The sequence below is a fragment of the Xyrauchen texanus genome, chromosome 15 (genome assembly GCF_025860055.1).
Source record: "Xyrauchen texanus isolate HMW12.3.18 chromosome 15, RBS_HiC_50CHRs, whole genome shotgun sequence".
Taxonomy (NCBI): domain Eukaryota; kingdom Metazoa; phylum Chordata; class Actinopteri; order Cypriniformes; family Catostomidae; genus Xyrauchen; species Xyrauchen texanus.
The window spans coordinates 3106744-3122036 of record NC_068290.1 but is presented as its reverse complement, the minus strand read 5'-3'; positions in this window follow the sequence as shown (position 1 = coordinate 3122036).

Genomic DNA, 15293 nt, shown 5'->3' with positions numbered 1-15293 from the left:
TTTACCTCACCCAAAAATAAGTACAAATATAAGCAATTATTTATTTGTTTTTCCAATGTGGGGGAATTACTCTATTTGATTCTATGCTGTCAGACTATTTTAGTACAGTGCTTCATTTGCATCAGTGGAGTAATGCAAATTCATGGAATCGAAAATCATATGATTCAGATATTTATATTTTAAATTTAACCGGTTCTGAATAAAAACTGGTTCTTTTTTACCAACTCTATATTTGAGTGATACCTATCAGGTAGTAGGGGCATTTTATGCACTTCTATGCCCAGCCTTATTTTCTTTTTAACGGAGTACTCGGAAATCAAACAGAAATATAGAGGCTACAGGTAGCCACAGTCACACGTTGTTCTAACCTGACAGCAAATGACACGTGATAAAAGGTATATTTTCAATGGTAATTCGATTTTTAGTCCTAACTTAAAGTAACGAGTGATAGTACATTCAATCGATCACTTGTTTTCTATTTTCGGCATCGCACGGATAACTCCGTCCACTGTGAACTGGCACTGGTCCAAAAACATTTAAAAAAAAAAAGATAAGGCTGGGCATAGAAATGCATCAATTATTTGACTACAAACTCTTCAGACATGTTTAGTAAGTTCTGTTCTCTGTTTTGTGTGCTGCTGTGTTGTGTTGTGTTATGATGTCACTATTGCTTTTAGATAAACAAACGAGTTTTCGCTTGAACGCCCCAATGTTACGAGGGGGCTGCATGTGCCCGATCATGAACACACACAGGAGATCAACGGTCAATGAACATTTTCACTAAATAATACATTAGATTTCAGTTTGTTTCTCACCAAACCTTATTGTATACTTTCATAACAATCATGAGTCTCATGAATAATTAATTAGACTTCTGAATGATACTTTTGTGTTCTTTTGAAGCTTGAAGATGTGGTCACCATAAACTGCCATTGTATGACATCACTGAGCAAATATATTTTTCACAATTTCTCTCTTTGTGTTCAGAAAAAGACAGAAAGTCATCTAGAGTTATAACAACACAGGGGTGAGTAATCAATGACTGAATTTCCATTTTTGGGTGAACTATCACTTTAAATTTGTTATTGGCATTACTGTTGTGTCCAGTATAGTTGGCATTGCAACATCATTAAATATAAGTTTCCTTGAAAATCTGAATCATAATAGTTCCCAAAAGAATCCGAATAAAATGTATCATCACACATTGATGCGTTCAGGGACTTTGTTTGAATAAGTCACTCATTCCTAATGTTAGGATCCTTCAGAAAGCTATGCAGAGATTCAGTTTCTTCACAACCAGGAGCACAACATTACTTTTGTTGGTTGAAAGTAACAGTAAACAGTAAAAGGAAGGTTTCAATGACCTCCACCTGGTATTAAGATGCCTTTTGGGTGATCCGATCACATGTGGTCAGCCCTAAATACAGGTCTAAACGGGGTCTAAAAGGTTTTGAGATACGAATGTGGTCAAAAACGCATGTGACCACATAACATTTGAGGTGTGAACGCTAATCCATCCTGTAAGCGTCCCGGCAGCAGTGAAGAAGCTCTTTCCATACAGGTAATCCACTAAAATCCACAATGTTGCATTTGTGCTTAGATTCAATTTCGACAGCATCTGGGAGAAACGGTGCACCGTTATTTTTCACGCTTTCTTTGTCTTTTCTGACTTTTTTACTCTTTAATATCATGCAGTAACACGCTGACAGAGTGATTGATGTATGTTGTTATGATGCAGAGACCCACCCCTCCAAATTTGAACACAAGTGGTCACAGGAGATGCAATTAAGTGACCAGGTGTAAACAGCGATGAGTCTCACCTGACCACATCTTAATACCAGGTGGAAATGGGGGTCAATGTAGCCAATTTCAAAACAAGTCGTTTTACAAAACTAAATGCTCTTTTTGGACTGGAGAGGAAGTTTTGTGATCTGAAACTTACAGTTTGTTTTTATAGTGAAATATATTTTATAGTATAAGATAATTATGGAGCAGGAAACCGATGGAGTACTCCAGGTAGGTAAGGAGGTATTGCCCCTAGTGAAGGAGTTCAAGTACCTCGGGGTCTTGTTCACGAGTGAGGGGACAATGGAGCGGGAGGTTGGCCGGAGAATCGGGACATCGGGGGCGGTATTTCACTCGCTCTATCGCACCGTTGTCACGAAAAGAGAGCTGAGCCGGAAGGCAAAGCTCTCGATCTACCGGTCAATTTTTGTTCCTACCCTCACCTATGGTCATGAAGGCTGGGTCATGACCGAAAGAACTAGGTCACGAGTGCAAGCGGCTGAAATGGGCTTCCTCAGAAGGGTGGCGGGCTTCTCCCTTAGAGATAGGATGAGGAGCTCAGTCATCCGTGAGGAGCTCGGAGTAGAGCAGCTGATCCTTTGCGTCGAAAGGAGTCAGTTGAGGTGGTTTGGGCATCTGGTAAGGATGTCCCCTGGCCGCCTACCTAGGGAGGTGTTTCAGGCACGTCCAGCTGGGAGGAGGCCTCGGGGAAGACACAGGATTAGGTGGAGAGATTACATCTCCACACTGGCCTGGGAACACCTCGGGGTCCCCCAGTCAGAGCTGGTTAATGTGGCTCGGGATAGGGATGTTTGGGGCCCCCTGCTAGAGCTGCTGCCCCACGACCCGACTTCGGATAAGCGGTTGAAGATGAATGGATGGATGGAAGATAATTATAGTATCTTATTTACTAGTATCTTGACCACAAACAAGATCTTTAGGGAAGTAAAGAATCACACATAGTGGCACTAAAAAACCGCAGTTCAATATGTGGGACTGACTAAGCCAAAAAATTGTTTTCAGGACTTGAAGTACGTTTAGAATTAGGTAATAAATAGATAATGCATCTAAGGAAATGCATAAAGGAATCTTACGCTATCATATGTTATTACTGACAAAACACCCATGCAGATAGATGTGATACAGCGACAAGGTTTCTGTGGTTATGGTGACATTTTCAGAGTATTCATTTCTAGACTTTCAATGTATTTTGGGTCTATGAGACGGATATAAAGTGTCACGAGGCAACAGAGTCATGCTATACTTTCTATAGTATCTAGGTATTAGTTCACCCCCAAATCAAAAATAATATATTATATTTTGCTTAAAGAAAACTAAGCCATGTTTTTCCCAGTAGTATCATTAGCGTAAGGCAAAAAAAGCTATTTTTTATTATTATTTATATATTATATAAATGGCAGAATATCTTAAAAAAAAAAACGGTAATATTACCATTTATGATATATGTTATTAAAACTTGTACAATATTTTAGATTTTAAATCTGCAGACTTACATGGTCCATTTAATGGTATCTACTGTAAATTTGCTGCATCACATATTACAAAAACATATTACTTACAAAGAATCTGGGAGGGTTGCCTGCAAATGTTAATGCAGTTAGTTTACCAGCACCACACCTGTGCATGCATCCTTAAATTGCTCAAATGCAAATGGTCATCTTGGATGAAAACAATGTTGACAATTAAGTGGAAATGACTGATTTAACTACCAAAAATACTTTCAGTGCAACAGTGTGTAATAATCCTCTGCGTTCAAGATAAGAGTTAACGTATGCACCAGCAACATGTTAGATATGTAAACTTAATGAAACATTTCCTTCTAACAAGCTATGATTACCCATTTGTGGTCAGCAAATCTGTCACACTGACAACCCAGAAAATCAGCCTGTAAATATATAATATGCAAAGTTATGTATAAATGTCAAAAATGCATATGATCCGATATTTAACATATATTTCTAAATGTATCAGAGAACATGACTTTTCTGAGGATAACATAACACAATTTTAAGCATTTTAGCCTCATTATCATGAAGAAAACAAAAAAAAAAGGAAGACAGAGAACAGCCCCCTTGTGACATTGGGGCGTTCAAGCGAAAACTTGTTTTGTTTATCTAAAAAGCAGGTCTGCCACAGCGATAGTGACAACAGAACACAACACAGCTGCACACAAAACAGAGAACAGAACTTAAACATGTCTGAAGAGTTTGTAGTTGAAGAATTGATGCATTTCTATGCCCAGCCTTATTTTCTTTTTAATGGAGTACTCGGAAATCAGACAGAAATATAGAAGAGGCTACAGGTAGCCACAGTCACACGTTTTCTAACCTGACAGCAAATGACACGTGATAAAAGGGAGTTTTTGTCCTAACTTGCAGTATCGAGTGATGGTACATTCAATCGATCACTTGTTTTCTATTTTCGGCATCGCACGGATAACTCCGTCCACTGTGAACTGGCACTGGTCCAAAAACGTAAAAAAAAAAAAATAAGGCTGAGCACAGAAATGCATCAATTAGTATCTAGGTATTAGTTCGCCCCCAAATCAAAAATAAAGAAAACGAAGCCATGTTTTTCCCAGTAGTATCATTAGCATAAGGCAAAAAAAGCTATTTTTTATTATTATTTATATATTATTTAAATGGCAGAATATCTTAAAAAAACGGTAATATTACCATTTATGATATATGTTATTAACACTTGTACAATATGTTAGATTTTAAATCTGCAGACTTACATGGTCCATTTAATGGTATCTACTGTAAATTTGCTGCATCACATATTACAAAAACATATTACTGACAAAGAATCTGGGAGGGTTGCCTGCAAATGTTAATGCAGTTAGTTTACCAGCACCACACCTGTGCATGCATCCTTAAATTGCTCAAATGCAAATGGTCATCTTGGATGAAAACAAGTTGACAATTAAACAATGTGAAAAGGATTTGAAGTGGAAATGACTGATTTAACTACCCAAAAATACTTTCAGTGCAACAGTGTGAAATAATCCTCTGCGTTCAAGATAAGAGTTAACGTATGCACCAGCAACATGTTAGATATGTAAACTTAATGAAACATTTCCTTCTAACAAGCTATGATTACCCATTTGTGGTCAGCAAATCTGTCACACTGACAACCCAGAAAATCAGCCTGAAAATATATAATATGCAAAGTTATGTATAAATGTCAAAAATGCATATGATCCGATATTTAACATATATTTCTAAATATATCAGAGAACATGACTTTTCTGAGGATAACATAACACAATTTTAAGCATTTTAGCCTCATTATCATGAAGAAAACAAAAAAAAAAAGGAAGACAGAGAACAGCCCCCTTGTGACATTGGGGCGTTCAAGCGAAAACTTGTTTTGTTTATCTAAAAAGCAGGTCTGCCACAGCGATAGTGACAACAGAACAAAACACAGCTGCACACAAAACAGAGAACAGAACTTAAACATGTCTGAAGAGTTTGTAGTTGAAGAATTGATGCATTTCTATGCCCAGCCTTATTTTCTTTTTAATGGAGTACTCGGAAATCAGACAGAAATATAGAAGAGGCTACAGGTAGCCACAGTCACACGTTGTTCTAACCTGACAGCAAATGACACATGATAAAAGGTATATTTTCAATGGTAATTAGAGTTTTTGTCCTAACTTGCAGTATCGAGTGATGGTACATTCAATCGATCACTTGTTTTCTATTTTCGGCATCGCACGGATAACTCCGTCCACTGTGAACTGGCACTGGTCCAAAAACAATAAAAAAATAAAAATAAGGCTGAGCACAGAAATGCATCAATTAGTATCTAGGTATTAGTTCGCCCCCAAATCAAAAATAAAGAAAACGAAGCCATGTTTTTCCCAGTAGTATCATTAGCATAAGGCAAAAAAAGCTATTTTTTATTATTATTTATATATTATTTAAATGGCAGAATATCTTAAAAAAACGGTAATATTACCATTTATGATATATGTTATTAACACTTGTACAATATGTTAGATTTTAGATCCGCAGACTTACATGGTCCATTTAATGGTATCTACTGTAAATTTGCTGCATCACATATTACAAAAACATATTACTTACAAAGAATCTGGGAGGGTTGCCTGCAAATGTTAATGCAGTTAGTTTACCAGCACCACACCTGTGCATGCATCCTTAAATTGCTCAAATGCAAATGGTCATCTTGGATGAAAACAGGTTGACAATTAAACAATGTGAAAAGGATTTGAAGTGGAAATGACTGATTTAACTACCCAAAAATACTTTCAGTGCAACAGTGTGAAATAATCCTCTGCGTTCAAGATAAGAGTTAACGTATGCACCAGCAACATGTTAGATATGTAAACTTAATGAAACATTTCCTTCTAACAAGCTATGATTACCCATTTGTGGTCAGCAAATCTGTCACACTGACAACCCAGAAAATCAGCCTGTAAATATATAATATGCAAAGTTATGTATAAATGTCAAAAATGCATATGAGCCTATATTTAACATATATTTCTAAATGTATCAGAGAACATGACTTTTCTGAGGATAACATAACACAATTTTAAGCATTTTAGCCTCATTATCATGAAGAAAACAAAAAAAAAAGGAAGACAGAGAACAGCCCCCTTGTGACATTGGGGCGTTCAAGCGAAAACTTGTTTTGTTTATCTAAAAAGCAGGTCTGCCACAGCGATAGTGACAACAGAACAAAACACAGCTGCACACAAAACAGAGAACAGAACTTAAACATGTCTGAAGAGTTTGTAGTTGAAGAATTGATGCATTTCTATGCCCAGCCTTATTTTCTTTTTAATGGAGTACTCGGAAATCAGACAGAAATATAGAAGAGGCTACAGGTAGCCACAGTCACACGTTTTCTAACCTGACAGCAAATGACACGTGATAAAAAGGAGTTTTTGTCCTAACTTGCAGTATCGAGTGATGGTACATTCAATCGATCACTTGTTTTCAATTTTCGGCATCGCACGGATAACTCCGTCCACTGTGAACTGGCACTGGTCCAAAAATGTAAAAAAAAAAATAAGGCTGAGCACAGAAATGCATCAATTAGTATCTAGGTATTAGTTCACCCCCAAATCAAAAATAAAGAAAACGAAGCCATGTTTTTCCCAGTAGTATCATTAGCGTAAGGCAAAAAAAAGCTATTTTTTATTATTATTTATATATTATTTAAATGGCAGAATATCTTAAAAAAAACGGTAATATTACCATTTATGATATATGTTATTAACACTTGTACAATATGTTAGATTTTAGATCCGCAGACTTACATGGTCCATTTAATGGTATCCACTGTAAATTTGCTGCATCACACATTACAAAAACATATTACTTACAAAGAATCTGGGAGGGTTGCCTGCAAATGTTAATGCAGTTAGTTTACCAGCACCACACCTGTGCATGCATCCTTAAATTGCTCAAATGCAAATGGTCATCTTGGATGAAAACAAGTTGACAATTAAACAATGTGAAAAGGATTTGAAGTGGAAATGACTGATTTAACTACCAAAAATACTTTCAGTGCAACAGTGTGTAATAATCCTCTGCGTTCAAGATAAGAGTTAACGTATGCACCAGCAACATGTTAGATATGTAAACTTAATGAAACATTTCCTTCTAACAAGCTATGATTACCCATTTGTTATGTATAAACATCAAAAATGCATATGATCCGATATTTAACATATATTTCTAAATAAATCAGAGAACATGACTTTTCTGAGGATAATATAACACAATTTTAAGCTTTTTAGCCCAGAGAACACAGAGAATTATTTCGTACCTTAATAATTCAGTCCAGTACCAGAGACCCACAAGTGACTTTGCCACGCCACTATTTAGAGCTTTTATTAATGATGTCATTTTGCTATTGTTGCTATGGTTACAAAACAGGAAGCAACACTTTTTCCCTATATTTCCCCATTTCTTTTTTTAAATTCTGTATTTATTTACCCTCACACTGTCTGAATTTCTTTATTCAGTGGAACACAAATGGTAATTACGAAGAATATATTAGCGTCAACCACCATTCACTTGCATTGCATGGAAAATATGCAATGAAAGTAAATGGTGACAGATGCTGTAATTCTGCCTATATTATTTTGTGTTCCATGGTACAAAAACATACAATGTGAGCCTAATGTTTTGGATGCATCTCTTTAAATGCATGCACATTTTTGAAAGGAACCCATGCTTGCAAGTACTAGATGGGTTCTTGTTAAAAGTGGCATGTTTCTTCTCCTCTTGGGTTTGCACTGTTAGTTTCAGTGATGCTTTAGTCATTTTTTACTTTGTGGTTAACGTGGAAGTTCCCTTCAGAACCCTTAATTCACACTAACTTATCTGGCCCCAACTTGTGCCATCTTTTGTGCAACCTATTTTAGTTTTTAAATACAGTATATAACTAATGACACTTCACAAAGACCTTTGCATTTGGACGGTATAAAATGTCAAATGGTGTTACTATTACAGAATGTCAGATTGAAAAGTTCCCAAAAGTGCAGTGTTTAAAGGGATAGTTCGCCCAAAAATAAACCTCTGTCATTAACTCACCCTCATCTTGTTCCAAACCCATATGAATTCCGTTTTTTTTCCATGGAACACCAATGGAGATATAGCTAGGCACAATGTTAAAGATTGACAGCCTCAGTCACCATTGACTTTCATTAAAAAATTAAAAATACAATGAAAGTGAATGAGGCTAACATTTGAGTGTTCCTTGGATGAAAGAAAGTCATATGGGTTTAAAACAACCTGAAGGTGAATAAATGATAGAATTTTACATTTTGGATGATTCCTTCAACATTACAGGGTTCCCACGGATCCTTAAAGGTGCAGTACGTAAGATTCAGAAACCCTTGTTATTAGTGACACCTGTGGCCGTGAAGTGAACTGCAGCTGCCTGGTGCTCGTGCACACACTCCATAGAGACGCGAGCATCGACCAAATCAATGACTTAACGTACAAAGAGACTGAACGTGATCCACCGGCATCATGCTGACAGATGAGGTAGCATAATTAAAACGACACGGTTATGATTGTTTTTACTACAAACTTTGAGACTGTATATTATATTTGACACTCCAGTGCTGGAACAGGGCTAAAACAAAGTGTGGATATCAGTCTGACTATTCAAGACTAGTTTGAAGTTATCACTTTTCTTTGCATGATACATTGAATGCATTTTTTACGATATCCGTATGTAAAATTGACTTTTAGTATAAAGAGAAGATCGTTTAAAGTATTTGAAAGTTACAAAGCAAGGTAGCTTCCAATTTTTCAGCGTTAGCGGGCATGATCAAGTTAGCTAAAATGACACGGATCAATCCTTATGGCACTATATTTCACATGCTTTGCAGTTATGTAAATTTACCGGTCCAATAAGAAGAACGCCAATTCAGGGACTGTTTTGATCCCCCAAAACCGAACGAAGGTCCTTCCAGGAATCAAATGCCCTGCCGATGTTCACTCTAGTTTTCGCTCGACCACGATCACATTACTACCCCTTAGCCCGATGGGATTCAGAAGATAATTTTTTTGGTCTTATTCTGAGTTTGTGTAGAAGTCGGTGTTGTGCTGGGAGCCAGACGTTTGCTGGATTCCATTCATTCAAGCTTCAATAGGCAACCTAGGAAGTCCAGGAAGGGCTCATTTTTAAGTTGCGTTACAAGCCGTTCACACATTGGCAAAAAAAAGGTGAATATTACATGAAAAATTTTACATATAGCACCTTTAAAAAGTCTTAAAAAGAGTTTTCCAAAATGTAAGGTCATAAAAAATATTAAATATCTTAAATGATACAACAAAAGTCTTAAAGGGGTCATGACATGGTTTTTTTTATTGTATTATTATGTTCCCTTAGGTGCAATTATAGTATTAATATATTTTTTTTTAAGAAAAACTTTTAAAATCTAGTGATTTATGACCTTTTCCCACCCTGTTTCTCATCCTCTGATTCAAACAGTCTGTTTTGGGGGCGTTTTCCATTTAAGACTTCAGTGTTAACGCCCACTGTTATGATTGGCTAACGTCAGTGCCTATGTATCAATTATTGACGCCCCAGCCAGAACAATATGCAAGTAAACTAAGTAAAAACACTGTGATTATTCATAATGAATGAAATTGCGCTTTAAAAAGTAGTTTAAAGTTTAAAATAGATTACTTACAGTTTGCGTCGTCGTTGTTCCCAGAATAGTCGGCACGGACTTATCTTTGAGCAACAGTTTTCTGGCAAAGAAAGCATCATATTGAGATTTGTTCTCAAAACAGTCATCCTTAAAATGTACAGAACAAACGCTTAAGTTAACACTGCCGTGACTGGAACGTCCGCAAAAAATAAACTGCATCCATTTTTCCCTGACGCCTGGATCTTTCGGCAGCTTATTCAGAGGTTTTGTTTGACCACAGCCAGGAACAGCACATCTGTGTGGCATCGTATTTTCCTGTGCACAAGTAGTCTCTGTCAGAGCTCGCTGTCCATCGACTGAACACTTGTGAGGCGACGGCGATACTGAAATGAGCGTAGTTGTCTTGGCGCTTAAAGCGTAGTTATCTTGTGCTGGAGGCGGTCATATGCAAACGCTGTTACGCCACTTCTAACCGCACTTAACCGACCGTCACTTCTAACCATGAATCCAGAACGAGCTGTATTTTGAGCTTGATTAAATAAATGATTCGTTTAGAATGGGGAGGACGTCTTAAAATATTAAACTTGCAGGACGTTTTAATGATACAAAGACCTCTTATATACCAAAAGATCAAGGCAAATTTGGTTTCTCATGTCATGACCCCTTTAATTATCATTTAAAGATGTCTTAAATTTGGAAGTGGAGAGAAAGGAATCTTGATATGACCTAATGTGATTATCAACCTTCAAAGGACTACAACCACACCTGGAGTCGAGAGTTTGCAACCAAATTGGCCCGGTTGCTAGGGAGGGTAGAGTCACATGGGGTAACCTCCTCGTGGTCGCTATAATGTGGTTCTCGTTCTTGGTAGGGCGTGTAGTGAGTTGTGTGTGGATGCCGCAGAGAATAGCGTGAAGCCTCCACTTGCGCTAGGTCTCCGCAGTAACGCGCTAAACAAGCCATGTGATAAAATGAGTGGATTGACGGTCTCAGACGCGGAGGCAACTGAGATTCGTCCTCCGCCACCCAGATTGAGGCGAGTCACTACGCCACCACGAGGACTTGGAGCACATTGGGAATTGGGCATTCCAAATTGGGGGGAGAAATTTGAATGAATAAATAAAACAATGCAATTTAATTGAATAAATGCATACGCTGCATCCTTCACAGTAGGGCCATAACCACCATAGACATTGAGGGCGTAATGCCCCCCTCCCCCACATCACCAATATTCATAATAGTTGTGAATTGATATGGGTTTTTCCATGGTTGATTATTAAGTTATTACGTTTGATACAGGCTACCAATTTTAAAAACTATTGGCAGATGAACTTCTTTTCTTTCAACACATTATCATATCAGTGAAATTCAATATCAACCTCTAATTTGTGTGTATTTATATAATGGTAAATAAACCGATTTTAAAGTGTGGAAAACATGTCTTGAGTATTTAAAACTTGCATGTAGCCAGAGATTATTTAGCAGAGATGGGCCACTTCTATTAAAATGAATGGGAGAAACTGAAACGCTCAACCTTGGAGCTCTGAATGCCCAACGGATGTAGAAAGGAAGTCCCGCCTTAAAGGTAAAAAAGCCAGACATTTAGATACAGACATCACCTGTCAGTCAACACTAGAACGTGCATGCGCATTAGCTATACAAGCTGGGAAAATTTTGTTTTAGCATTATACAGTATGAGGTAAAGAATCACAAGATACCAATATTATCATATTTGTCTGCTGAAATAGGCCTCAGATGGAACAATGTGACCTTGTTGTTCAAGGTGGGGGTTGTAACCAGCCTTGTGTGACAAGAACCATAAACCCCTTGCTTGCTTTTAATAAATTGAAGAACTGCTTTTGACATTCTGTGTCCATGTATTTCTTCCCACCAGTGAATTCATCTCCTGATCGAAGAGTGACTGCAAGGAAGGCAGAATAAAGCTCCAAATCGTATTTTACTAACAGATTTGGTGTCAGAAGTGGGATATCTCCGGACAGGTAAGATATTTGTATAATTTATCTGCCTGTCTGTGAGATGTCTATTAAATATTGTTATAAAACGATTCTCATGATCCATCTGTGACACAACTGCGGGTGTGTCACTAGTCGCAGAACAATAATTCGTAAAAGACGCGGTAAGATCTCACGAGAGGTGAGGATCGTTGTTGTTGAAGACTGTTAAAAGGGCCAGTCCTGTGGATGAAGTGCGGATTCCACTAACAGTCAGCAGGAGTTTCACTGCCACATTCATTCTTCATGATAGGAATGAACTTTGATGAAATCAGAGAATTGTTCATACCAAAAACCAAAACAAGAGACATTTTTGTTGTTTGAACAAAATGGGACAAACGATTATATATATAATATATCAATTAGATGTAAAAAACACAATTTACAACACCATAAAAAAGGAGAAAGAAGAAATATACTGCATGTACAAAGTATGTATATGTATATATCTATATATATGTGTATAGGTGTATATGTATATATGTATCTTCTCAGCTGCTGTGCACTGTACATTACAGGATGTGAAACTGCCAGTTGCAGTATGCTGACAACATCATAGTTACTGCTGAAACATCAGAGGATTGAAGAAAATAATCGATTGCTAATTGAAACTACAGTGGGTCAAACAAAAGGTTGAATACCTTGAATATGTGATAACAAAGGGACTGTATGCATGTCTGCAGATCCAATCAAGACAATTGTGCAAACTGAACAATGGACTTGGCTTTTAAACATCTGAAGTAATGCCTTTTCAATTCCCGACTACAGCAAACCTTTCCATCTGTACGTGCACGAGGTTGGGGGGACTGCTGCTGCAATTCTTGCCCAGGAGCACGGGGGTTCTTACTGCCCGGTGGCGTGTTTATCTAAAATTCTGGATTAGGTTGCAAAGGGCTTCTCTGGTTGTCTGCGTGCAGTGGCTGCAACAGGGATGATGGTACAGGATGCAGAACGAGTTGTGCTTTCACATCCTCTGACTGTGCACACAACTCACCAGGTAGGTGTTATTATGCACAATATTTCCACACAACATGACGGTCTGGGTATGAAGCTATTTTAACATCTATTTTGGTTCAGGGCACTTTTGAACATGACACATGCTTATATGGAGAATACAGGTTTCCACTGCATGCAGACCGGATGTTTCTGCATCCGCTACACTGGTACACTGCTCTGCCGGAATTGTGGATAGGTAGATGTGTCATGGTAGAATTAAGTGAGCTATTGAGAAAACAACAAACAGAAGTAGTAGTAGTTCAAGTAAACCCAATATCACACCAAGAGAACACAGATTATGGACAGGAATAGAGAAATTATTCAGAGCACTGTTCCCACAAGTGGGTGTTGCAGTAATACAGAAAGAAGTTGAAATGACTAGATATTAACTGATATCATTCATAAATTCGACATTAAACAACGATTGATGCAGTATGCCAAGAACTATGTGAGAGGGTGGAGGGCGGGGCCAGGTTGTGATTAAACACACCCGGACCCTTATCAGGCTAATTAAGCCTCCGAGAGGGATAAAGGCCGATGGCAGACGTTGGTGCGATGAGAGAGAGGTAGTTTACGGACATGTCCGTCATGTGTGTTTGTTTTTTAGGTTTCTCATTAAAATATTATTTATATTGAAAAGCCGGTTCTCGCCTCCTCCTTTCCATTGACTCCTTTACACTGGTGCTGAAGCCCGGGAAGGAGGAGGGATGCCCGTTGCGGAGTCCTCGACACTGCCATCCACCCAGGGTAGCGGCGCTGCCATCCAATGGGGGAGGGAGCAGACCGACCCCCCGGACGCGGTGAATGGCCGCCGTCCGCGAGGCGAGTGGGGACTGGACTCCCCGACCGCCTGGAGCGATGGAGCCGCTGCCAGGGGTGGAGGAGAGCCCTGCCATCCCCCAGAAACGCGGAGGGGTCGGAGGAAGACTGCCATCCGCGAGGGGAGGAGGGAAGTGTTCCCCCGACCGCCTGGAGCGGTAGGGCCGCTGCCAGGGTCTGAGGAGTGTCCCCACAAGTCGCCGAGAACGCGGAGGGCCGTTCTGACCACCGGGGGTCGTGAGTACGAGTGGCTGTCGTCCGCCTGAGAGGGTGGAGAAGTGATCAAGGACCATGCGACGGTGTATCGGAGAACCGGCGAGTAGGTTTTTTTTTTTCATCTCTCTCTCTCCTCGCTCTCTCTCACTGCCGCTCTGCGTTGGCCTTTTCCCTCTCATTTAAATTGTAGTGTTTTTTTGGGGGGGGGGTACTACACTGTTACAGGTTACCCCCCCATTTTAATTATTTCTGTTTCCCTCCCCTTGTCCCCTCCCTCGTCCAGGTAGATGGGGATGACCTGCCGGCAGACAAGGCTTAAAGCACGCCCTCCCCCAGGGAAAGGTGGGGGGTGTACGTCAGGCCGGGGGCGGATTTGACAGCGATAGAAACTGCAGCTGATTTCAATGACTTATTAACATGGTAAATGTATTGAATGCTTTAATACCTATAGGAGTCATTTGAATTGTTATAGCATTACTGATTTGTCGTGTAATTCCATGTGCTAAAGCATTAGTCAGTTCCTATTGATAACGCTTTGAATGCTAATTAAGCTCTAAAAAACCTTGAAGATGCTGATAGAGATGGTTATGGGACACATTGGGAGGAATATGATGGTAATGAGTAAAAGATCGTATGTAAGGTAAACAGAATGTGATTTTTGAATAGCAATCTGAGGCACTTGTCTCTTTGATGAAAAAGTGGGCAATGTGAGAAACCTCGAATGGAACAATATGACCTCGATGCTTATCTGTAAAAAAATGTAAGCGAGAGGAAACAACCCCATATACGGAGGATTGAGAAAGATCGAGGTGGGGTTTGTAACCAGCCTTGTGTGACAAGAACCATATAAACCCCTTGCTTGCTTTTAATAAATTGAAGAACTGCTTGTGACATTCTGTGTCCATGTATTTCTTCCCACCAGTGAATTCATCTCCTGATCGAAGAGTGACTGCGAGGAAGGCAGAACAAAGCATCTGAATCAGATTGTAATCTTGACCAACCGTTTCCAGTCTTTCCTCATTCAAGTAAACATGAGCTGCACTGGTATGACTGGAAATAACCTCCTGACAGTGAACTGACTTGCTAGGAAGACTTTGATAGAGCTACCCTGTTTTTACTGATAAGCAATGTTAAGGCGTGGTGGTGGCGTAGCGGGCTAAAGCACATAACTGGTAATCAGAAGGTTGCTGGTTTGATCCATACAGCCACGACCATTGTGTCCTTGAGTAAGGCACTTAACTCCAGGTTGCTCCGGGGGGATTGTCCCTGTAATAAGGGCACTGTAAGTCTCTTTGGAT